This window comes from Halichoerus grypus, chromosome 8 (genome assembly GCF_964656455.1).
Source record: "Halichoerus grypus chromosome 8, mHalGry1.hap1.1, whole genome shotgun sequence".
Taxonomy (NCBI): Eukaryota; Metazoa; Chordata; class Mammalia; order Carnivora; family Phocidae; genus Halichoerus; species Halichoerus grypus.
Genome location: NC_135719.1, coordinates 92,671,265 through 92,695,305, shown reverse-complemented (window position 1 = coordinate 92,695,305; position 24,041 = coordinate 92,671,265). Strand labels below are relative to the sequence as shown.

Sequence of the window (24,041 nt, the reverse complement as noted above, 5' to 3'; positions counted from 1 at the left end):
TTAGATTGCTAGTAGTGAGGAAAACATGTTGGTTTTTAAAATTCAGGACAAGCAGGGCGCCTGGGTGGCTCAGTTGGTTAAGCGACTGCCTTCGGCTCAGGTCATGATCACAGAGTCCTGGGATCAAGTCCCACATCGGGCTCCCGGCTCAGCGGGGAACCTGCTTCTCCCTCTGACCCTCTCCCCTCTCATAAATAAATAAATAAAATCTTTAAAAAAATTTCAAAAATAAAATTCAGGACAAGCATTCATAGGGTTTCTTTGGGCAGCACAGGGAGAGCTACCATGAAAAGATGTTTGGTGGAAGGGTAAATCTAATAACCACCAAAGGAACAAGCACACCAGGACATTTTCTGGGTGTGAGAGGGATCCTGGAACCATCTGGGAGGTCATCCAGGTTGCCCAGTCTAAAAAGAAAGTAGGAGGGAGATGGTCCCAGAAGGGTAATATACAACTATACATGAATAGGGAGCTAACTGAAAATGAGTAAGAAAGAGACCAAAAATAAGAAAATGACATTAGGGTATTCGACTATATACCCTTAAGTCCTTTTCAAATCTAAAATACTGTGATTTCCTAGGAGAGACACTGCAGGGTTTAGTAAGGACAGGACTTCAGAGAATCTCTTTTAGTTAGCAAAGATTTCCTGGAAAAAGTGACCTAGAGATAAACAACATCCTCTACAAGGCAAGACTGCAGATATAAATAAAAGGGGAAAAGAGTTCACTATACAGCTGATGTTTACTGAGGGCTATGTCCCAGATACTATGCTAAGCATTTAACATACATTATCATTTACTTTAACCCTCTCTAAAATTCTAATAGTTGTATATTGTAGTTATCCTTATTTTACATTTGAGGAAACTAAATTAAGATTCACATAGCCAGTAAGTGAAAGGTACTAGAGCCAGTTATTTTAAACCACTATATGAAGTGTCCCAGTTCACCTGATCATAAGGTTTAATCAGAGGTGCTTGGTATAAAAACAGATATTCTAGCCCCTCCCCTGAAGCTTTTAGGAAGTAGATTCTAGGATAGGGCCTGAGAATAAAATTTTTTTACAAACACCCTGAGTCAGTTTTATGATCAGCCTTGTTTGAGAAACAGTGCTCTAATACCATAAAGCTTCTTAGGAAACCAGGTTTACTATATTCCAAAGCCTAGAAAATGCCGGAAGCTGGAAGGCTGTGTGATGGAAGGTATGGAATATCTACCCTTAACGAAGGCTGGAAGCCTAGAGCCCCCACAGCAGCATTAATCTATGAGGCTGTAGCCATATATTTGCCTGCAAGACACACTCACCCTCCTGGCTCCAACCCATGTAAGCACACTCTCCCTGGCTTAAAACAGGTCCTCTTATAAACCGCAGTTCAGAGAGATCCAGCATTCTTTTAAAAATGCTTACATGAAGTAAAAACACAAAAAAAATAGAACCATGTGGAATTACCTAGGAAGGGATCCTTTCTGACCAAAAGCAGGGAAAAGGGAATATGAAATGGAACAGAGAAGATCTTAAAATATTTAATTTTAGGGAGAATGGAATTGGTTAATACTTTGAACCCAGTTATTTCTCTTCTTTGTTGTCTTTGTTAACTGAATACTGAAATAGATAAAAAGGTCTTTTTTTTTAATGAATGAACACATTATAATATGCAATCTATCTTCTCAATACAAGAACTCTGAAAAGATTGCACAATTAATTAAATGCATCAAACTTCAAAGAGCTGCTAAGGTATCAACACACTCTTCAAGGGATCCATGGGGAAACTACCAATTACATGTTCAAATAAACATACCTATAGCAGACTAGGGCTTATTAGTGTTCATACTTCAATCAATTCAGCAAACATTTATTGAGCCCCTACTATGCGTCAGGCACTAGGACTATGCTCTATGGGGAACACAAAGATGAATACAATAGCCTCTACTTTAAAGAAACTTGTGATCAAATAAATAAGATAAAATGTAGACAAATGACTCTAATATAAACTGTAAATATGAAAAACTATAAACAAGTGTTCAAGGAGCTCAGATTTCTTCTATGCTCTGACAAGTCCTCAGGGAGAAGAAAACATTCGAGCTAAGACTAGAGGATGGGCAAAATTTGTAAAGAGAGCTTATAAAATTCTTTTTGTACCTCAATGTTCTCATCTATAAAATAGGGGTAATAATAGTTCTCACAGATTATTCTGCAATAATTATTACAGGGTCAACCTAACTTCATGGATAGTTCAGAAGCAATGGTTACTTGTCAAGGAATGTATACCCTTGCCACCGCCTATTATTAATGCATTGTTTGGATTTCCAGGATCACCTTTCAAAACACTTCAGAGTGATAAAGCATAAGCCTTCGAGCAGAAAGGTTACCTTTGGCAAACTCCACAAAAGTGTACCATAAGGATGAGTGCACAGTATAGCTGTGTACAAATCGCTGGCTATTTGTATACTGGCTGCTATGTTGAGGTGAACCAGTTAGTTAAGCTCTTTTCTATGGGTAAAGTGTAAAGAACATATCATCCTCTTGACTTGCTCAACAAAATGCCTCTCACATCTGTCTTGACTTTTCTGGTTCTATGGCCATACCTTGGTTAAGGCCCTTATCCCTTCACTACTAGAGTACGAGATCATTTCTTCCAAATAATCTCTTGGTATCTAAACTTCCCTCTTCTGTGCTTTTACACGAACCACTATCAGACTAACTTTCCTAACACAGTGCTCTGTTCACATCACTGCTTAAAAGTCCATCAGAGGCTCTCTCCTGCTGTCCAGAGAGAATCCAGACTCCATGGATTGCCATTCTGGACTCTTCACAACCTGGACCCAACACACTTGTCTAGTCTTAAATCCCACAACACTCCTATGTCTGTGGTTTTGCTTATGCATCTCTGACTAAAGCACTTAATCCTCATTTTCATATATCAAAATAGAAACCATCCTTCAGTGCCTGCCCAGCTCAACTCCAACCCTCCCCCAACATTCTGTGCATACTTCTTGGTACTGCACATATTTGAATACATGGCTATATCCATCAGGGTAAGTAACATTAGCTGCTTACAATTATTTACAATAGCCAAATTATGGAAACAGCTCAAATGTCCATTGACTGATGAATGGATAAAGAAAATGTGATGTACACACACACACACACACACACACACACACACACACACACACACACACTGGAATATTACTCAGCCATAAAAAAGAATGAAATCTTGTCATTTGCAATGACATGGATGGAGCTAGAGAGTATAATGCTAAGTGAAATAAGTCAATTGCGAGAAAGAGAAATACCATATAATTTCACTCATATGTGGAATTTAAGAAACAAAACAAATGAGCATAGGGAAGAAAAGAGAGAGGTAAACCATGAAACAGACTCTTAACTATAGAGAACAAATTGAGGGTTACCAGAGGGGAGGTGGGTGAGGGGATGGGTTAAATAGATAGTAGGGATTAAGGAGGGCACTTGTGATGAGTACCGGGTGTTCTATGTGAGTGCTGAATCACTAAATTGTACACCTGAAACCAATATTACACTGTATGTTAACTAACTGGAACTTAAATAAAAACTTTAAAAAATTAGCTGCTTACAATAAATTACAATTTCCTGTGTAGAGTTTTGCTTATTTTATGCACTCAATAATTTGTTTAATTATACAAATATTTAGAAATAATATGATTTAACATTTATTAACTACTATGTTGCAAGTGCTGTTTAAATTCTTTGCATGTATTACATCATTCTGTCTTCTCAAGAACTCTCTGAAGTAGGTATTGTTATTACCCCTATTAAGGGATGAAGAAACTGAGGTACAAAGAGTAATTTGCCCAAGGTTACACAACTAATAAGCTGGACTCAACTGATACTCTTAATGAATATACTATGCTGGCTCTAATGTTAAGGTGTTTTACAATTTATAAAGCACTTTTACTTACATGATTTTCATTTCAGATACGGAAACTGAGGCTTAGTGGCAGGCCCAAAGTTATCCAATGAGTTACAGAGTGAGGACCTAAACACTAGAGGCCATTCCTTCTTCCTGCTGCAGGGAGTCACAGCAATATATTCCCACAATAAAAACAAAGGTAAGCAGATACCAAAAAACTGGAAATGTAGATGAGGAGCTTTTCAAGATCAGTGTGTGAAACTGGTGCATTCCTGGTGCCAAATGGCCATCTGGCAACATGACCCAAGTAACAAAATAGAGGAGTCACACCCACTGAGCTTGCCTTTCCAATACCCCTGCCATATTCAAACTCATATTGGTTTGGGGAAGAGTATTTGCTCTTCAGTTTCTGGGAAATGCCTCTTAGTTTGGGTTACCCCCAGATAAGACAAGAATTTGGGTGAAGGAAGTTTAACTTGGAGATGATTCTAGGAAGCAGGAGTAAATGAATTGTGAGAGTGGGGCAGGGAAGAAGGAGATAGCAATAAAACATGCATTATCAAGATGGTTGCTGGGTAACGGTAGCTCCATTATACCTGGATCATTAAGAAATATACAGAATTGCTCAACCCAAAAAGAGAAGGCTAGAGCATTTAGCCACTGCCCTTGCCCCAACTGGATGAGAGTGCCCTGGAGGCATTAACTTCTCCCACGTCTGGACAGCCTTTGAAAGTAGGTCCAGCAAATATCTTTGGAGAAGATGCTGAGGCAGAAAGATGAACCACACAGTGCATGCTTGAAGTGAGTCAATATCAGCCTGAGTCTGCATTTGCATCTATTGTCCACCAAAACTGTGGTTGTAATCAGAAGTAGGCTGAGAGGATGCAACACAGGGCACCAGAGACCTCTCTTACACCAACTGAATTTTTACCACTGAAGAATTTTTAATTCCCTACAAGTGACCTTTGGGTTTATTTCTTTGGATCGTAACTCTTTGGCATATACTAAAAAATCCTAGGGGATGCCTGGGTGGCTCAGTTGGTTAAGCGTCTGATCTCAGTTCAGGTCATGATCTCGGGGTCCTGGAATTGAGTCCCACATGGGGCTCTGTGCTCAGCAGGGAGTCTGTTTCTTCCCCTCCACTGCCCCTCCCCCCACTTGTGTGCTCTCTCTCTCAAATAAATAAAACCTTTAAAAAAATCCTAAACAATCAAAATATATATCCTAATCATAAAATCATACCTTCAATTACATAGATCTTAATCTTTTAAAGACTTCTGACTTAAAGACTGTGACCAATATAGCCTATACCACGATAGCTCAGAACTAAAGTTACCAGTTTAGATATATCAAGTTTATTAGATTTTATGATAAATGCCTGAGGATACTATTAAAAGATGATGGTTTAAAAATAAAAATTTATAATGTAGGAAGCAAAAATAAATTTATCAAGACACTTTGAAAAGGTTTCAATTAACACTAGGTTTTTTTTTTCCTTGTGAATATAGTTGAGTTATAGTAGTATGATAAAAAATAAAGAGTATAAATTTTAGAATCAGACAAACCAATTAAATAAGTGGATGAATTTGAGCCAGTGTATCAGTCAGCTATTGCTGTAATAATGTTATGTAACAAATAACCCCAAAATTTCAGGGGCTTATGACAATAACCAAGTCTTCGGGCAGATTGTGATTCTGTTCAGTCAAGATTGGCTTGGATTGGCTCCAGGCTTTGAATTAGGTTCAGATCTATTTTAAGTTTCTCCTTATTCTCTTCAGAATAGGAGCTGTACAGGTAGGTTCTTGTCATGGTGAACAGCAGAAGCACAAGAAAGAAACCAATTCACATAAGCACATTTAATCTTTGATTCACATCACTTCTGTCCACATATACTTGGTCAAAGTAAGCTGCAAGACTAACATCAACATCAATAAGATGAGGAAATATACTCTGCCCATTCTTGTGGGAAGTAATGAAAAGTCATATGGCAGAAGGAAGTAGTGCAGAATTGGGAATGACAATCCAATCTACCTGATCTATAAAGTAGGGATAATGACATTTACTTTAGCATGTGTTAGAAGGATTAAATGTAAATAAATCATGTGAAGTGGATATTATAGTTCTGGCACACAGTAATTGATTACCAAATATTAATTCCCTCTATTTTATCCCCTTCCCTACCCATTAGGAGAAAGGCAGAAGGAAGCAATGCTTCCTTTCTTTAATTAAGTAGAAAAATAATCAATCTTGTCAGGCAAAGTGAAGAAAAAATACCTTTATGAATTTTTATTTCATCCTTGAATTTTTAATGTTTATTTCCTACTAGATTTCCTCCTACTTAACTGCAAAGTAATCATCAAAATCAGGAAAATAACACTGACACATTGCTACTGCCTAATTCTCAGACATTGTTCTAGTTTTCCAAAGAATTGTCTAAAGGATCCAGTTTAGAATCATGCAGTGTGGGGGTGCCTGGCTGGCTCAGTCAGTGAAACATATGACTCTTGATCTCAGGTTGTGAGTTCAAGCCCACATTGGGTGTAGAGATTACTTAGAAAAATAAAATGAAATGAAATAAAAAGAATCATGTATTTGGTTGTCTAACACATTAATATGCTTTAATCTGAAAGTTTCTTAGTCTTTGACTCTCATAACTATACTAGTTTTATACACTGTATAATAATTGCTACAAACTTAGCAGTTTAAAACAATACACATTTATAATTTAAAAGTTCCTGTGGATCAGGAATCCAGGCCTGGCTTAGCTGGGTTCTATGCCTCAGGGTCTCAACAGGCTGAACTGTATTTGTCAGCCAATGCTGCGGTCTCATCAGAGGCTATACTGGGCAAATATCTGCTTCCAAGCTCCCTCAGGTTGTTAGCAGAATTCATTTTCTGCTGCTTCAGGACTGAGGCTTTAATTTCTTACTGGAAGCCACCTTTACCTCCCAGAGGCAGTCCACAGTTCCTGCCATGTGAGCTTCTCCAACATGGCCACTTACCTCATCGCAGCTTACCTCAAGGACAGTAAGTGGGAGTGTCTCTGGCACCTCTGCTAATAAGATGGAGTCTTATATACATCATATATAATTATGGAGCGACATCCCATCACCTCTGCCATATTGTATTGGTTAAAAGCAAGTTGCAATCCTGCTCAAACTGAGGGGAGGACATTACAGAGAAGTGTGAAGACCAAAGGACAGGGATCTTTGTACGTGTGGAGTGGTCACCTTAGGTTCTGTCCACCAAAGTGACCTTGACACTTTTGAAAATTACTTTGTAGAATATTTCTCATCTTTCATATAAGATGTTGTTCAATTTGGATTTGTTTCATGTTTCCTTATGATTCCATCATGATTAGGTAAATAATCTTTTTCTAAAATATTACAGAGATGTTGAACTCTTCACATTGCTTGGTGTCTCATGATTTCAATTTGCCCTATTACTGATATTCACATTGATAATTTGAATTAAGTGATATCTGCCATGGCATCCTCACTATAAAGTTACTCTTTTCCCTGATGTAATTAGTGTTTTGTGGAAAGATACTTTAAAACTATGTAACTATCCCCTTCCACATCTTACTTTGAATCAATTTAGGTATTTAATAACTAAATTAAAAAACTCAGTTACTTATTTAATCAGAATGGACTTATGGTTTACTGTTTGATTAAATGTGCTATAAATAATTACTAAAATTATTTATCTTGGTGTCCATTTGTCCCAGATTTAGCCAGTGGAGTTTCCTTCAAGTTGGCTTATGTGTTCTTTTAACATGACACCATCATTCTTAGAGTACTTCCTTACTTTCTGACATAATAAGATATCCAGGCTCATGCACTTTTCTTGCCCTAGTGGTGACATCAGCCATTACTCTAAGGAGCCCTTTACCAGTGCTCTTCCTGCAGATTCAAATTACTGCCTGGGATTACTTACTCTCAGCCTGAAGAACTTCCTTTAGTATTTCTTGTAAGGTAGGTCTGCTGGCAACAAATTCTCTCAGTTTTTGTTTATTTGGGAGTCTTTATTTTGCCTTCATTTTTGAAAGATAACATTGCTGGATATAGAATTCTTGGTTGAACTTTTTTTTTTTTAATCTTTGAGTATTTTAAATATTTTAACCCACTGCCTTCTGGCCTTCATTGTTTCTGCTGAAAAGCCAGCTTATAATGTTATTGAGGTTCCCTATAACTGACTAATCTCTTTTATCTTGCTGCTTTCAAGATGTCTCCTTGTATTTGACTTTCATCATTTTTACTATGCTGTGTCTGTGGTTTTCTTTGAGTTTATCTTATTTGGATTTTGTTGAGCTTTCTGAATATGTAGGTTATTGTTTTTCAATATATTTGAATTTTTGGCCATTACTTCTTCAAATATTTTTTCTTCTTATTCTCCTTTCCTTCTGATACTTCCATTACTTGTATGTTGGTGTATCTAATGGTGTCCGATATCTCTGAGGCTCTGTTCATTTTTCTTCATTCTTTTCTTCATTCTTTTCTTTCTCTGTTCTTCAGCTGGTATGATCCCTATCAATCTAACTTCAAGTTCACTAATTCTTTCTTTTGCTAATTCAAATCTGTTAAGACCCTCTAGTGAGTACTTTATTTCACTTATTACACTTTTCAACTTCAGAATTTCCATTTAGTTCATTTTTATAATTCCTCTTTATTGATATTTCCTATCTGATGTGACATTGTCATCATACCTTCCTTTGCGTCTTTAATCATTCTTTCCTTTAGTTCTGTGAATACATATATAAAGGCTACTTTGAAATATTCTTCTATTAATATTTATTAAAATATTTTTAAAATATTTACGTTTTTTTATTAATTTGACATCTGGTGGTTCTCACAGGTTGTTTATGGTGACTGATTTTTTTCCCTGATGTATGAATCACATTCTCTTATTTTTTGTATGCCTCATAATTTTTTATTGGAAACTGAACATTTTGGATAATATATTGTAGCAGCTCTGGGTACTGCTACTCCCTCCCCCACAGTGAGCTTGTTATTTCATTATTTGTTTACTGACAGGCTGGGTTATTTTAGCGAAGTCTATTTTTCTCTCACATTGTTACACTGCTGATGTTGTTCCTCAAGGAGGCACAACTTTGGGAATGCTCATATTTGCTCTCTCTCAGACCACACCCAGCTGTTAAACTCCACTAATTGCAGGCTGATTGCTTTATTGTTTTCAATAATGCCGTAAGGGATTAATTCCTGTACAAACAAATCTAATCAAACTGTGGCTCTTTTGAAGGAATAGTTTTTGATGTCAGCATTTAATATTTGTTCTAACCCGAGGAGGGTTCCTCCCAGCTGTCTTATTCTCCTTTCTCTCCTGCAAACTAACCATCCTCAGTCTTGGCTATATCTTCATAGATTCATAAATCAAGTTTCTTCCCAGCTGCCTTTTACTGCACATTTACTATTTTAAAGAGTATCCTTAGGCTTAAATATTTCCACTCTCTGTTGCAAATGAAGAGAGTTACTTTGGGAAGAGATTAGGAGATATATGGTTCATGGCCTGCCTCTTTCTTAAGACTAACTCTCTGAGTCAGGGCTCAGGAGCTGAGAGCAGGGACAACAAGGTCCTCTTAATTTGCATCTTTTGGTGGGGAACTATCATGTCAGGAGCTGGGGGAAGGGTTATCAGGACCTCAGTACTTCTAGTATGCTACTCCCAAGGTAGAGACTCTGGGCTACAAGCAGGGATTGGGCAGAAGGGATCCCCTATATCTTTCTGCACTCACTCAGGAATCAGCCTGGGCAACAGGCAGTTGGGGGCAAGGTGAGAAATGCTAGGGTCCTGCTAGTCCTAGGAAGAAAGCCCTCTAGCTGGGAGCTAGGAGGGCAAGGGTGTGGAATCTGCCTGCCTGATTTGGGATAGGAAAGAGAGGGAGTGGTTCAAATACCATAGACTTGCTTTTCCTAGGTTGTTTTTCTTTTTTTAACCTAGGTTTTCTTGAGTGGATTTTTTTTTTTTTTCATTTGCCATTTGCCTTAGGATCATTTCCAGAAGTTTTGAATGATCTATTTTTGTTTGTTTGTTCTTTTGTTATTTTGACAAGTTTTTAAAAATAATTTTGACCAGTTTTGACCAGTTTCACGGGAGCAAGTCAGAAGAACTCATGTTGTCATGCCAGGAATTAATCACACAGCATTTAAATTTTTTTAAACTAAATTTTTAATTTAACTGTGTCATTTTAGTGTAGGCATGACCCACAGCCCATATACATTTCAGAGTTTCTACATGTCAGAATTCTTTTACATTATCTATAACTGCAACTTTTCCCAGACCTCTGCATTGTCTGTTCTCTGCCTAGAACTCCCTTTCTCCAGATATTTGCAAGACTTACTCCCTCTCCTCCTTCAGATGATTGCTCGAGAATCATCTTTTTAGCAAGGCTTTCTTTCACCATCCTATTTAACATTGAATTCTCCCCCATAAAACTGGCATGCTTATCCCCTTTTGCATTTTTTTTCTTTTTTGGTCAGAGACTTTATTTTTATTTATTATTATTATTATTTTATTTATTTATTTTTTTTTAGAGAGGGAGAGAGTGAATCTCAAGCAGGTTCCATGCCCAGCACAGAGCAGAGGGTGCTTAAAAATCTCACAACCCTAAGATCATGACTTAAGCCAAAATCAAGAGTCAGATGCTTAACCAACTGAGCCACCCAGGCACCCCCAGGGACTTTATTTTTAAATTTTTTTGTTCACTGCTGAATCCTTAGCACCTTAAAGTGTCCTGCACATAGTAGGCACTAAAAAAAAAGAAAGTTGTTAAAACAATATTCTTAACATCTTACGTGTATTAACTCATCTAAAGCAGACCAGTGATTGTAAACTGTGATAATAATTGATAGATAATAATAATGCTTCCTACTCTCCAGACATGGAAACAGAGGTACAGAGAATGAATACAATGAGGCCATGGTAAAGGCAGGATTTAAACCCATGACACATGACTATTAGATTAAACTTCCATTCAGTCTAATTCTCCTCACTCCCAGATACTGGTTTCCTTTCCAGAGCACTAACTCAACTAATTCCAGTTAACATGTTAAAAAGACATTGGTTGATACTAGTTAGGATTAAGATTCCATAATATTCACATTTTAATGATGAAATCTTAAAAATCAAATGCCTTCAGGGTTTTTCAAGGTAATAATTCCAACAGGAGGAAGAGAGAATTATTTCTTCAAAAAAAGAAATTTCATTGGTGCTTCTCAAACAAGGAGTGGCATATCTGTCCTGTTTACGAGTATCCAGCAACATGCACTAAATTAAATGAGGTATAACAGCTGTGAAATGTATAGTTAGTACACACTTTTAATTTCTAGGAATCATGTTAATGCAGCTGGGTGTTATATCAACCAATCTCAATATAAATGATCAAAAACCCAATATGAAAAGCATCCCCCATAAAGCTAAAGTGGAGTAGAAACTTAAAAAGACGTATTAAAATCAACATTCTCATACTTAGCAAAATGGAGAAATAGGACTTACTGATACTACTGTTCTACTTAACAGAAATAAAAATTGTAAGATTATACCATAAACTAAATAATAAATATTATCACTGGGTATATATTGATAGTGCAATTATGGATGATTTAATTGTTTCTGTATTTTCTACATATTCAAAATAAATGCATCCTTTTTGAAATCAGCAAAAAAAGTTGGTTAAATGTTACAAAACACTAAAGAAGCTTGTGTTCATAAGAAGACGCTTTAATTGCTAAACGTGTAACTAAATCTATTTATCTCCATGTTGTGTGTGTTTTTTTTTTTTAAGATTTTATTTATTTATTTGACAGAGACAGACACAGCGAGAGAGGGAACACAAGCAGGGGGAGTGGGAGAGGGAGAAGCAGGCTTCCCGCAGAGTGGGGAGCCCAATGCGGGGCTCGATCCCAGGACCCTGGGATCATGACCTGAGCCAAAGGCAGACGCTTAACGACTGAGCCACCCAGGCGCCCCTCCATGTTGTGTTTTTCTATGTGCAAGGGATAATAGGATGTTTCTACATATGTAAATACTTTAACAATTTATAGATTCATTCTATACAGGTACAGTTAAGATCTACTACTTCTGAAACATACTATATAAATAACACAAATGGATGACTATACTTTACCTTTTTAAAAATTTTTATTTTATTTAAATTCAACTAATTAACATATAGGGTATTAGTTTCAGAGGGATAGTTCAGTGATTCATCACTTGCATATAACACCCAGTACTCACCACATCACGTGCCCTCCTTAATGCCCATTACCCAGTTATCCCTTCCCCCCACCCACCTCCACTCCAGCAACCCTCAGTTTGTTTCCCATAGTTAAGAGTTTCTTATGGTTTGTCTCCCTCTCTGATTTCATCTTATTTTTTTATGTAAAGACTTCTTGGTTTAAAGTGTTAGTCTTTACCACCAGAAGTGGCAATAGAATAGAGGTTAAGAGCTCAAGCTCTGGGACCACACAGCTCAGGTGCAAAACTCAGCTCCATCACTTAGTAGCTGTGGGACAGTGAACAAGCTACTTATAGCCTCTGTAATTCAGTCTCTTCATCCATAAAATGGAGGCAATACTAACTCCTGTTTTATAGGGTTGTGGTAAGGATTAAATATGTCAAGCACTTAGGACAATGCCCACATATGTATTTGCTATTATGATCATTACCAAGTTGGCAGGCTCTTCAAGGCAGAGGAGTTATTTTACTTACTCCTCTGTTGTACTTACTATTATCCCTTGCATATAGAAAAAAATCAATAAATGATTCTAGAATGAATGACAGATTTAATTAATCTGAGAACTGAAATTAAAATGCTTGCTACATAGTCACTAAAACAAAAATTAGAAGGTTTCATGGACTGTCATGTGTGAACTCTCTAGTGTGAACTCTCAGTATTTCTCTTTGGTTCCCTAGTAAAGGCTCTGAGAAGAGGAACCTACTTCTAATTTTTAACTGTAACTCTAGAGATTTTACTGGATACACAAACAGGAAATTTAGAATGTTAGCCAGGACTCTATATGAAAAATAACAACCCCAATTCTAAGTAGTTCATGTAAAAGAAGAAAAGGAGAAGCAGGTGGCTTATTTAGCCTTAACACAGGGAGAGGTGCTGAAATTGGCCTTTGGGATACCTAGAATCAGATGGGTCAGTCTGTCTGCCCAGCTGTTTCTGGATGTATTCTCTCTCTTAGTCTCTCTCCTCACTTTGCTTCTTGTTCTATTTCTCTCTTCCATGTTGCCTTTGTTCTCTCCCACTACAGGCAGTTTCTGTGTAGGATAGGTGACGTGGCTACCAGCAGTCCTAAACACACATCCTCAGATCTTCTCATAAAGGAGAGAAATCTTACCCAACATCTCCCATTATAAAACATGCCATGGAAGGCTTTCTTGGGCTGTTTAGGTATTGTGCCCATCCCTAGAGAGAAGGATTATATAAAACAGGCACTGGTCTCCCAACTCCAAGGTTTGTTATTGTTATTTGCTTGTTTATTCAGACTGTTAGGATTACTTTAGTGAATTCTTTATTCCCCCAGTGTTAAGCCTCTGATTTTATATCTCAGGGTATGCATATAGTTACTTTTTCCATGACCACACCCAGCTGTTAAAATCCACTAATGTCTAGAGGTGGAAAAGAAGTGGTTCCCCCCAAACCATGTAGACAGATAGCCCAGACAAACTTCAGGAATGCCAAATATCAGGCAACTACCTCAGTTTGTGTCTACTATATGAAATAATTCAAGGGACTGTATTAAATTATGGAATGCATTACTAAGGTAGGACATAGACACTTAACTGAAAATATTCCAAAGCAGGAATACCTTAGCTCTCTATGAGGGTTATGTGCAGTATTAATGTGATCAGCTAACCTCTCCCACTTCTTTAAGTTCAATGATTACAGTTATGGTACTCTACCTGGAAAAAGGTAAAGTCCAACAATATTTCCAAGATTTTCTATTAAAGGAAAATGTACATTATTCTAGTATCAATGCAAAACATAGAAATTAGTGCCTTAAATCTCTCTCTGGTTCTTGTGAGTCTTCCTGGATTAGCCTGGGGGAGGATGAGGAAAGCTTGGAATAATTATTATTTGAAGCATGGTAAGAACTGAGGTACCAAAAGATTTCTAAGACACAGTGAACTCAAGCCAAAGGCATCCCTAGACTGGCTCACTAACACCACAGTAACCAAACACTGCCCACAACAGGCAAAGAGAGCCACTGTAGACAACTGGACTGAAGGAAAAAGCAGCTCAGCTACAACAGCAGGGCACACACATCACATGTGGGAGACATCCCTGAAGTACCAGGTTCTGATGAATAGGAAACACTGCACGGCAGGGCACTATAGGACCTCTTCTTCATAAGGCCATTACTTTCAAGTACAGGAGATGTAGTTGTCTTTCCTAATACACAGAAACAGACCTAAAGAGACAGAGGAATATGTCCCAAACGAAAGAACAAGACAAAACCATAGAAAGAGACGTAAGCAAAATGGAGATAAGTAACACACCTGATAGAGAATTTAAAGTAATGATCATAAAGATCTCACTGGACTTGAGAAAAGAGTGGAGTACATCAGTGAGACCTTAACAATGAGATAAAAAAGAACCAGAGATGAAGAACATAAAAATGAAATTTAAAATACACTAGATGAAATAAATGGTAGACCAGAAGCAGCAGAAGAACAAATCAGTGATCTGGAGGACAGAGTAATGGAAAGTCATCAAGCTGAGCAGCTGAGAGAAAAAAATAATTATGGAAAATGAGAACAGACTTAGGGAACTCAGCAACACCATCAAGTATAAAAACATTCACAGTATAGGGATCCCAAAAGGAGAAGAGAAAGAAAAGGGGGCAGAAAATTTATTTGAAGAAATAATTGCTGAAAATTTCCCTAATCTGGGCAAGGAAATAGAAATCTAGATCTAGGAGGTATAGAGATCCCCCCCGCCCAAATCAACCCAAGAAGGTCCACACCAAGACACATTATAATTTAGATGACAAGAAGTAGTGATAAAGAGAGAATTTTAAAAGTAGCAAAAGAAAAGAGAGCAGTTACATAGAAGGGGACACTCCATAAGGTGATCAGCTGATTTTTCAACAGAAACTTTGCAGGCCAGAAGAGAGTGGCATGATATATTCAAAGTGCTGAAAGGAAAAAATCTGCAGCCAAGAACACTCTATCCAGCAAGGCTATCATTCAGAACAGAAGGAGAGATGAAGAGTTTCCCAGACAAACAAAAGTTAAAGGAATTCATGACCACTAAATCAGCCCTCCAAGAAATGTTAAAGGGAACTCTTTGAGTGGAAAGGAAAGACCATAAGTAGGGGTAAGGAAAGTAGGAAGCACAAAAGCAGTAAAAATAAGTATATCTGTAAAAATCAATCAAGGGACTCAAAAAATAAAAGGATGTAAAGTATAACACCATATACTTAAAATGTGGGGAGGAGAGGAATAAAGAATGGGTTCAAGCTTAAGCAATCGTCAACTTAATACTGACTGCTGTATACGTAAGATGTTATATACAAACCAAATGGTAATCACAAATAAAAAATAGAGATGAAAAAAAATAAAGAGAAAGGAATCCAAGTATGCTGCTAAAGAAAGTCAACTAATCATGAGAGATCAAGAGAAGAAAGGAATGGAGAAGAACTACAAAAACAACTGTAAAACAAGTAACAACATGGCAATAAATACATACCTATCAGTAATTACTTTGAATGTAAATGGACTAAATGCTCCAATCAAAAGACATAGGGTGACAGAATGGATAAAAAAACAAGACCCATCTATATGCTGCCTACAAGAGATTCATTTCAGACCTAAAGACACATGCAGATTGAAGTGACCAGATGGAGAAGCATTTTTCATGCAAATGAAAGTGAAAAGAAAGCTGGGGTAACAATACTTACATTTGACAAAATAGACTTTAAAACTAAGATTGGAAATAATCTAAATGTACAGTAATAGCAAATTTAAAAAGAAAGTATGGCATATCCATGTACTAGAATATTATATAATCAGTAAAAACTGTGTTATGAAAGAATATACAATAATATATTCTTAGTATATCATAAGGTTTGTTTTAAAAGATAGTTATAAAATATTCAAATCCCATTATTTAAAATTCCATTATTTAAAATGCACATATACATTTTATATGCATATAAATGCAGAATGAAGAGTAAACATGATCCAAACCAAAATACTAATAATGCTTTTGGAGTCACTGTAGTAGAATTGTGCATTATTTTGTTTTCTGTATCTTATATGTGTTTTCTAAATTTTCTATAATAAAGAAATACTACATTTATGTAAGAAAAAAATAAAATTATTATTCACTTAAAGTGAATACTGAGGCTTAAGTTTTAAAAACACTTGAACATTATTGAGGATTGTAAGGAAACATTTGCCATTAGCAGATTACTTGTTCTCCTTTGTGGTGATTTCTCTGCAACATTTCATACTATTTCACAATTTGGTCCTGTACTTTGTCAAAATCCATGAAAATATATGATCTGAATAAAAATTAACAGAAATCTTCAAAAGAGGGTGCCTCAGTAGCTCAGCTGGTTAAGTGTCCAACGGCTCGGGTCATGATCTCAGGGTTGAGAGATCAAGCTCTGTGTGGGCTCCATGCTGTGTGTGGCGCCTGCTTAAGATTCTCTCTCTCCCTCTCCCTCTGCCCCTCTCCACTCACACTCTCTCTCTCAAAAAGGAAAGAAGGAAGGAAAGAAGGAAGGAAGGAAGGAAGGAAAGAAGGAAGGAAGGAAGGAAGGAAGGAAGGAAAGAAAGAGAGAGAGAAAGAAAGAAAAGAAAGAAAGAAAGAAAGAAAGAAAGAAAGAAAGAAAGAAAGAAAGAAAAAGAAAGAAAGAAAGGAAAGAAAGAAAGAAAGAAAGAAAGAAAGAAAGAAAGAAAGAAAGAAAAAAAGAAAGAAAGAAAGAAAGGAAAGAAAGGAAGAAAGAAAGAAAGATCTTCAAAACAGCTATGAGGGATATTGCTTTTGTGAACTAATGGTCAGCACTCTGGGGACAATGTGTCCGCTTTCTTTTTTTTTTAAGATTTTATTTATTTAATTGAGAGAGAAAGAACATGAACAGGAGAAAGAAGCAGACTCCCTGCTGAGCAGGGAACCCAATGCGGGGCTTGATCCCAGGACCCTGAGATCATGACCTGAGTGGAAGGCAGATGCTTAGCTGACTGAGCCACCCAGGCACCTGAATGTGTCCTCTTTCTTATCTTAGATTTACTGCTGGGCTTAACAGTGCTATGCTCCTGCCAGTGTTCATTCATTCATTGAATCACTGTTAAACGAATATTGAACTCCTGAAGTCCTCCCTAATTGCTGACAGCACCCTACAGAATTTGCTGTGAGATGTACATAAACTGTAACCTGCCAAAATGAGACCCCAAAGCTGATTCGGGAGATATAATTAAGGACAACTGCCTTTGCTTTTTAGCTCTGAATTAGGTTTAAAATAAACAGTGTTGATCCCAGAATGGAATGTGTATAAAGAGTTTATATTTGTCTTATTCGGGATTTTATAACAAGATTTTAATAGGTCTTCCATTTTGATCTCATTTGCTGTGATCCAATGTGACTACAATAGATTAGACAAATTGTAAAACTCCTAAAAGAATGGAGCAGTGCGGAACAACTGTCGTGATTTCAAGTGACATCCCTTTTGCCTAGTCCATTGTCTAATTGTATTTCAGCTGCAGACATATTTTCTAACTTAGATTTATTTTTCATCCGCAGGATATGCACGGGAGCCCTTATCTTCAGGCACACTTTTTGCCCTATCACTTTGGTAATTTGAATCACCCACACAAGTTCAAGGAAAGTACTGCGAACATAACAAGTCCTTATCCAAGTCCAGAGTATTTTGTTCACCTAGTTTACTGCCTTACCATCTGCCCTTCACTTCTGAAGGACTTGCAATAAAGCAGGAGCCAAAGTAAAAGCAGATACCCCACTGCTATCTATTTAACTTTCATTAAGTGAGTTGGTGCAGTGCTCAGGCGCCTTCTCAAAACCAGCCCATCATCTAAGAGTATTTACATAAGACTCTTTGCATTATATTCCGACCTCTGCAACATTAGTATTAACTACTGACATCTGCCAAGTCTGACTGGTAAGTGCTTTACAGTATCAATTCATCCCAAGCAAAAAGCATTTCTGAGTGCTGCAGTGCTCTTGTTAATGCCAATAAGAAGTATCAAGGCTCATATGACACCTAGCAGAAATTAGTACCCACATTCAAAGAAAAGTCTTTGTTATTTCCCAGAGTATTATGTGGACTTTATTGAGATGACTGCATCTGACACCTGCTGTAATATAAAATGCAGCTATAATTAGCCAACTGATGCTCACTGCAGTTTAGGTCGAATCCCTTCTGTGGGAATTATGCTTTAAAATATTCAGAACTCCAAGTGGCTCTCATTACATTTAATTTTAACTTAGAATTAGGTGGTCTAGAAAAAAAAATTTAGGATTGTAATAGCCCCCTGCTGAATGCCACACAGCAACGTGAAAACCCATAGGGTTTTTCCCCCCTCTAAATTTAAAAAAAAAAAAAAAAAAAATGAGAACAGCAGACTACACTAGAGCCTTCCATTGAAGTCTGGCTTTGCTTAATTGTACTTTTTGCACTCATCAGTCTCTCCTCTTCAGAGCAAGCTACAAAAATTGCCTGAATAGCCAAAGAAAAGTTTCCCACAGTCACTGGCCACAGAAAAACACTATTGTCCTTCCTCACAGTTTGATGGACAACATTTCTATAAATGGGTAGCCAGGCTGTCAATGGTACCCTTGCTGAAAAGGCAAAAGAAGAGAACGGATTCTGCCAATATCTGACAAAGCATGTTAACGCATAATCAGGCATTCACTAGTCAGGCAGCTGCCCCTGGGACCTTCATCATACAGGTGCCTTTAAGCCATTTCCTATTCACAGATAAAGGAAACAAGCAGGAGATACCTGGGAAAGGAGCAGTCCATTATGGCTTGCCAAATGTCCATCTTCTAGGCTGTGTGTATAAAAGTAGAAAGAAGAAAAAAGGAAACTGTGGTTTCCATTGAAAAACTGTAAAACAGCAGAACATTTACAAAACCTATCATTTAAGCTGTGCTGTTTTTCCCCTTTCCTTTTCTCTTTATTTTATTTTTTTAGAAGGGGTGGATGTGTTTGTTTGTTTGTACAGCATAGAGCACTCATGTCTAATAACAGAGGTCTGTTTTCCTCAGTGGTTTGTCAAATGCATTTGTCCAAATGTCCCTTCACATGCAGGCTGAAATACTTACCTGGTCTAATTGAGCAACAAAGTATCTACTTTGTCACCTTAAGTGATTTTTTTTTTCTACACACACACACACGCACCACACTCACACAAACATACACACTCCATTTTAAGATCTGTGATCAGTGATGCCAAAGTGGTAATGGGGTAGATGATTCTCCAGTAAAGCAGAAACTCTGGACAATCTCTTAAGGGGCCACCAAAATAAATATTCAGGAGAATGATTACCACTGTTCATTTCTTCATAACTGCTTAGACTAAGAACATTAGTATCACACTGCTCTGATCTACCCAGTTAGAGAAAGTATCAGACCTTAATACTCCATTAAGCCAAAGGCCCTATCAGCCTATACATAGCACATTTTCAAATTAAAATTTAATAAGACAATTTCAGATTAAAATTTCATGATTACCACCTTAAGGCTGTTAAATATGAATTTCTATTTTATTTCTTCATTTTCATTTTATTTATTACCATACTCTCAGATTTCTTATACTCAATGTATGGTACAGATATGGGAAAGAACCAGGAGTACAATTTTGGGAAGTGATTAGATCCTCAGGGACCTTAGATTGACTAAATGTGGTCCTTGTGATACAGTCTGAAGATCTGACACACTCATAACCGTATTTTCCTCTAAAAGGCAAGGTACTATAAAACCACTGGGGAACAACAAAGTCAACACAGTGATATAAACCAAATGTCATGAATTAAAGTACTGCTTTTTCAACTAACGTCTTGAGTGCTACTTATTTTCTATAGCTTCCTCATCTGAAAAATAGGAGTGCACTGCTTACCACAAACAGTTCTGGGGAGTAGTCACTGATGAAAATTTCTGCCTTTGGTGTAGGAAGAGAGAACATCTGCTAACTGGAACAAACCCATCAAGGATCATGAATGCTTTAGAAATATAACATTGCATTCTCTGACCTAAAATTTATTTTCTTCTATTTCTTCTTTTTACTTATTTCTAGAATAGAAATAATAATAATGAGGTAAAGTTTAGTTAATAAATCATTAATAAATTAAGATTTATTAATTTTATAATTTTTACAAATACATGAAGACAGGAAATTTTCCTTAAATTTAACTCAATTCAATAATATTTAATATTTGCTTATAGATAATCATTGCCATTACTGCTACCATACCTATTACATGCTAGGTACTTTATATATGTTTCATCATTTAATGACAACTCTGAGGTAAATATAATTATTATTGCCACTTTATTTATTTATTAAAAAAATTTTTTAGGGACTCCTGGGTGGCTCAGTTGGTTAAGCATCTGCCTTCAGCTCAAGTGATGATCCCAGGGTCCCGGGATGGAGTCCCGCATCGGGCTCCTTGCTCAGCAGGGAGCCTGCTTCTCCCTCTGCCTGCCACTCCCCCTGCTTGTGCGTGCTCTCTCAATCTGACAAATAAATAAATAAAATCTTTAAAAAAAATTTTTTTAGGGGCACCTGTGTGGCTCAGTCATTAAGTGTCTGCCTTCAGCTTGGGTCATGGTCCCAGGGTCCTGGGATCGAGTCCCGCATCGGGCTCCCTCCCTGCTCAATGGGAAGCCTGCTTCTCCCTCTCCCACTCCCCCTGCTTGTGTTCCCTCTCTCTCTGTCAAATAAATAAATAAAATCTTTAAAAAATTAAAAAATTAAAAAATTAAAATAAAAAAGATTTTTTAAAAAGTAAACTCTACCTACACATGGGGCTCGAACTCACAACCCCAAATCAAGAATCGCATGCTCTACCAACTAAGCCAGCTAGGTACCCCTATTATTGCCATTTTATAGTTGGGGAAATTGAGGCTCTAGAAGATACAGTAGTTTAACCTTCTCTACTTCTCTATCAAGATGTAGACTTTGGATATGACTTCTTCCAAAGACCATGCTTTCTCTATGAAACCATGGTTCATGTTTTAATTAATAGGACAAAATGAATTTTTATTTTTTCATGATTTGAAAACACAATATGCTCTCTTATTAGGTAGCATATGTACATATTTATACTTTATAATATATGTGTGGGTTTCTTAATCATTGTAACATAAATTAAATCAACCTCTAATCTCCAGGTAGAATAACCAAAACTTTTTTGGATAATTGAATTTGAGTTTATTTTTCTTAACTATTTCTAGGGAAAGCATTTTCATCAGTGACTAAATTTATACGTGAAAATTTTAACCAAAGACTACTTTTATCTCAAAGGCATGGTCTATCTCACCAGCCAAACTGAAACTCCTTAAGGTCTAAAAGAAACCCAGTCTTCAGCTTTCTCAAAAAAATTTTTGTAATAAAACATAATCTCTTAGGAATTTCTTCTTCAGATGTGCCCTTAAAACTCCTATAACTTAAAACACTCTTTTATTCTGGTTTTGGTTGAATCCACAGTTTCTTACTATTTCCCACCAGGTCAAATATAAATATTTTGGACTGGTGTTCAAGTTCACAGAAAACTAACCCTAATGTGCCACTTCAACTTTTAATTTTACCCTTTACTCCAGTTGAGCAAATCTCATCTCTGCTTCTTCCTTGCTCATTCCCATTTCTGACTTCTTAGTTGCTATGTTTCTTATTAGAAATACCTTATTTCTTCCTTTCTTTTTCCTTTCTTTCTTTTCTTCCTTCCTTCCTTCCTCCTTCCCTCTCTCTCTCTCTCTCTTTCTTTCTTTCTTTCTTTTCTACCTAAACCTAATATTTCATGTCCATCTAATGGTATACCTTCTTCAAGGAAATTTTAACTCACTCAACACTGATCTTTCACTTAATTTCATCAACCCTTTTGATTTTATTATGTGGCCTATCACCATTCACTAGAATGATATGATAGTCTGCCTCATCCTCAGTTGTTTCATGGGGCCTAGACCTATGTTCCCCACCAAATTATAGCTTCCTTGGGGGCAAAAGAAGACCGTAAGTCCATAAACAAATGAGAGAAGAATAAAAGAGTTTACCCTAATGCTCCATATAACATTCTCTTATATTTCATCCTTGAAGGAAGTTATCATCCATTGATATCCTTCTAGTTCTGCAACTAGAAAAGGAAGCAACACTCCAATCTGGCTTGAACAGAGAATGAGTTAAAAGAGTTGCCATCTCTAACCTTTTCTAGGTGGATGTGGAACTTATTAGTGCATAGAATATTTCTGGCTTTTCTCCTTCTGAGCACATGAGGGGAATATCATTCTTGACCCCATTTGAAGTTAGCACAGCCATATCCTTTGCATTAGTCAATTAATGTGATCAGAAGCAATAAGTATCACTTAGGGAGAAGCTTTAATATTTTGTGCTATTTTCCATTTTACTTTTTCCTTCCTGCAGGAATTGTGAAAGAATGGAGGTAGACCCCCTTCCTCAGCCAGGGTCTCTAAATGAGGATGACGTACAGCAGAGTCCCCAGCCAACTAATGACGTACATGTAACAGGAGCAAGAAACAAACTTGTTTTAAGCCACTAAGGTTTACCACTGAAGCCCAGACTATGCTGCCTCATGTTATAGCTTTCTTAGGTCAATATGGGACTCAGAATGTCAAGATATGAGAAGACTGAAAAACTGAATGACTAAATTAAAGCATCTTAAAATATAATCCATAAATATATAAGATTAGGCATTTCATTTTTTAATCTGGTGGGTGAAGAATCAAGCTCAAAAGATCCTTCAAACATCTTACTGAGTTGTTTACAATTTCTTTTCTTTCTCCTCTTTGACATCCATTGTACTTTCAAACTCTGTACATTATTTTGAAATTTTGAAATTTTTTACTGACCGTAGACTCCACTAAAAATCTCAACCATCACAAGATTTAGTGTTAGAGTTCTTTAACTTTTATATATGTAATATTTCTGATTGAATATTAAATACCATTTGTGTCCTTGTAGCTACAGCTACAAAACGATATGCATATTTTGGGCATTATTTTGCTATTGGGTATTGTCCAGGCAGTCAAAATAAGAAATCACAGATCTAGCTTTATTCATCTACATAAAAGTTTCTTTTACCTAGTTATGGCATAAATGTACACTTTAAAAATTTTATTTATTGTTTTCTTAGATTTGTTTCAAAAAGGAAAGCCAAAGTTTCAAATATGAAAGGTGAGGACCTACTGAGTATGCTTGTTTTGTTTTTACTTTTATTCTTTTTTATATACTAATATGCTGATGAATACATTCCCCTATGACTACATTCTTCACCACACATAAGTACTATATAGTTACGAATAATGAAATTTAAAAAGCACAATGAAAGAACAGAACAACTGTTTTTTTATTTCTCACTCTTGAGGACTCATTGCAATATTTCCTGCTCTATATTAAGTTTGAGAGCTTCTGAGAAGTATTCTTAGAATTCGGATCTTTTGGAAAGAATAATGATTCAATCAGAGTTTTTTTTAATCATGATGATTACTTTAGGATAATGATCTCATACGGCTAAGATGTTGCACTTATATTGCACTTAGATGCAGCATTTCATTTTAGCAAATACCAAGAATCATCCATGACTTCATTATTGTACCTGATTTTTACAAGTTCTTTATCCAAGAACCTCTTCATTCTCAATTGAAATGGGGATGCTATTTGATAAAGTGCAATGATAACCAGTACCAGCTGAAAAACATGACAAAATGAAGAATGTCAGAACCATTTGAGAGCAAACCAGAAATTCCCATTTGTAGTCTTAAAAATCCAGCTTGGAATTGGTTCAGAAACCAGTCTTTCAAAGGTGGCTCACAATTCCCTTTAAGTTTCATTGGAGAAATCTAGACTTTAGTAATACACATGATATAAGGCATTAGTTTCCTCCCACAATAAAGGCAGAGAACCAAGAATATATCACCATCA

General features: G+C 36.6%; 1 long non-coding RNA gene across 1 annotated transcript in view; it reads right to left on the bottom strand.

Moving 5' to 3' along the window:
- Nucleotides 1-23,807, bottom strand: part of LOC118543125 (uncharacterized) — a 28,770-nt gene extending 4,963 nt beyond the window's left edge. The window contains exons 1-3 of the long non-coding RNA XR_013450172.1: nucleotides 23,716-23,807; nucleotides 20,004-20,076; nucleotides 18,887-18,935 (exon numbers count right to left, since the gene is read on the bottom strand). This is a non-coding gene — a long non-coding RNA (uncharacterized LOC118543125). The remainder of the gene's footprint in view (nucleotides 1-18,886; nucleotides 18,936-20,003; nucleotides 20,077-23,715) is intronic.
- Between the last annotated feature and the right edge of the window lie 234 nt (nucleotides 23,808-24,041).